This window comes from Dermacentor albipictus, chromosome 6 (assembly GCF_038994185.2).
Source record: "Dermacentor albipictus isolate Rhodes 1998 colony chromosome 6, USDA_Dalb.pri_finalv2, whole genome shotgun sequence".
NCBI classification, from domain to species: Eukaryota; Metazoa; Arthropoda; class Arachnida; order Ixodida; family Ixodidae; genus Dermacentor; species Dermacentor albipictus.
Window position 1 is genome coordinate 1,713,655 of NC_091826.1, and position 2,619 is coordinate 1,716,273.

The window sequence follows — 2,619 nt, forward strand, 5'->3', positions numbered from 1 at the left end:
AGCTATGCAGGCAAACCCGTTGTACCAAGGAAAAATACGCGGCACAGAGGCTGACTTATTCCGTCTCCGAGCACAGCAGTAATGGGTTCAGTTCAGGCGACGAGACATTGCTTTCGAAAGTGTTTTCCTGGACGCTCGCAGCCGTCTGGTGAAATGGCGGTGACGTGCGTTGGCGTCGGTTCCTGGGGCAGCCCCCCGTACGACCAGCCCGGCAGGAGTTGTCTCCTACGGAACAGACGGTGTGCGAAGCGTCGGACGGAGTAATAATCCAAGAGCGCTCGACCGAGCGATTGGTCTGGGAGCACGTCGAAGGCGCACCTGCAAACGTGGACCTTCAGGGCACGGGGCCTGTAGTTGCCGCAGTGCCCGGGAACGCTTTTGCTTAGACCAACCTGGTTGAGTGGTCAACGCATGCAATTATATTTAAGGCGCCCGTTCCTGCGTCGAGCGTCGGCGTAATCGAGCGAACGAGCACGTCGCGAAAGATGAGAGCGAACGCGGCGCTTGAAACAATTGGCGAGAGAGAAGAAGCGCGAGGACGAAAGCGGAGGGTATGGCGAAAGCGTGAAAAGCGTATACGGCGGCGACAGTGGCTACAAAATGGCAGAGTTGCGCACGGGACCGCCGTTGTGTTCCAGCTCTGCAGTGAAGCAACTCCTCGCGCGGTGTTCCATTTGCTTTTTTGTCTGCTGGTCGCAAAGAACGTCCAGCAATTGTTCGCAAGCGCTGAGCAAGAAGGCACGTTTTAATGCAGGCTACGCTCGAACGAATGGCGCAGACGTAGGGGTGCCAACCTCCCGAAATTTTGTAGTTTGTACGCACATATATACACGCACATATACAAACACACGCACGAACGTGCATATAGGAGCAGGGCCCCCCTCGATCCCTCGAAATCGAATCCTGACAAAGTCCGTGGCTTGAACAGCTCAAAAGTTTGCGTGCAAATAAACGCGCATTACCTTGCAAGAAAAAGCAGTGCAATGTTTTTCAGCATGCATTTCAAGTTTTCTCGCGGAGGCCGGAAGGCAAGGAATTTTTTAAATAGCGTTTAAAGAAAACTTCACACACGTGTGGTGGACAATTATCTGAGCCCATTTCGGCTGCCGAAACCAGACGAATAATGATCGTCGCAAAGAGAACTATCGTGCCTGCAGTTATGTCAGTGACCGTTAAGCTGCTGCACGTTTTCGATATACGCGGTACAGGCACGTAGATATAAACGCATTTCAAATGTTCACATGCGCACATTTTATGCAAAACTTACTTTTGCGATTCATACCGCAAACTTAACAGCTGGTTCGCAGCAGCAAATCTGCAAGTGGAAGAAGGTTCAAGATGCACGAGCTTCGAGATCAAATTTATTTCGTACAAGGGAATGGATGGTGGCAGCAGTGGTTGAGTGCTGGTTCTTGAAGCCTTGGGGTGCAGAATTCAAAGCCACTGGAAAGGCAACCAGTTATTAAGAGTAACAACAGGTTATTTTTATTGCACTAATCACATAAGATGGCAAGCTTGCAAAGTAATTATTCACACATTGCAGACTAATATGACAACACATCTTTCTTTATCCCTTCATAATACTGAAGTTAATTTACTATAACACAGCGCTTATTAAACGCAAAAAAATAATTTCACATTCCTCACGTCGACTAAGGTTGTTTGAACAAGCAATATATTGCGGGCGGTAAATGCTCAAGCTATCATAGCTGTCTCATCAGCAGGAACGCACGATGTTTTCGCTTCCTACAAAACAATGAACACCAGTACATCAATCGACCTCACATGACAAAACAGAACGGCGACAAAAAATAAAAAAGAAGAAACGGTAGAGAAAAGCGAGGGTGCAGAGGACAAATTGTACCTGCTAGTATTTACTGTGTTTAGAACACACTTTTCTGGAGCCGCATAGTCAGAACAATCGTACAAGCAACACAGCGAATTGAGCGGCTTGGTAAGTCAACATTCTTGGCGTATATGTGCAGCGCGACACAGACGTGTCGTCCTTTCTTTGTACCGCGTGTGCGTTGCGCTGCACATGTACACCAAAAATTGCACAAGTGAACAGCCTTTCATGCCAGGCGTACGCATTTCAGGGTGCACAGGAGTGTTGCTCGAGATAAATGCTGCTCTAGTGCAAACAAGCCGAACTCACCTCAGCAAAGGCGAACGCACGTCGCATACCCTTTCGGAGCCGGCCGGTCTCGCACGGCACCGCGCAAGAAGTGTTGCCATCTTCCGTGCGATGAGTGCAGTTTGGTGCGCTGCAACGCGACATACAGAAATACAAGTGCCTAAAATGATGTGCTTCGTAGCACTTGACCAAAGTCATTAACTTAACATCGTTGAATACCGTACCTTCAACGTGGAGCCGATCGTTGCTGCGCACGCTCGACGGTCCGCTGATTGCAATTTCGATGGCACTGAAGGAAAGGAGTCGGCGCCTGTATCCCTAAAGTCGGCTTCGCAGCGGCGCAGTTGATCATTTGACGTCATCTTGCACCACGTGATAGCACTCGGCGAATAGTGGTTCGAGCGGCGCCGGAAAAGTTACGCGCAACTATGCTCCCTAGCGCGCATCGTCTTGGAGGTTTGTCGGCGGCTTCTACCGATCGCGCC

General features: G+C 49.8%; 1 long non-coding RNA gene across 1 annotated transcript; it reads right to left on the minus strand.

The window, feature by feature from the left end:
* Positions 1-1,348: 1,348 nt before the first annotated feature.
* On the minus strand, positions 1,349-2,417 carry LOC139046954 (uncharacterized). Its single transcript, XR_011507003.1, has 3 exons — positions 2,359-2,417; positions 2,156-2,264; positions 1,349-1,443 (listed from the first exon to the last, which is right to left on the minus strand). It is a non-coding gene; the product is annotated as an uncharacterized lncRNA (long non-coding RNA).
* Positions 2,418-2,619: the final 202 nt, after the last annotated feature.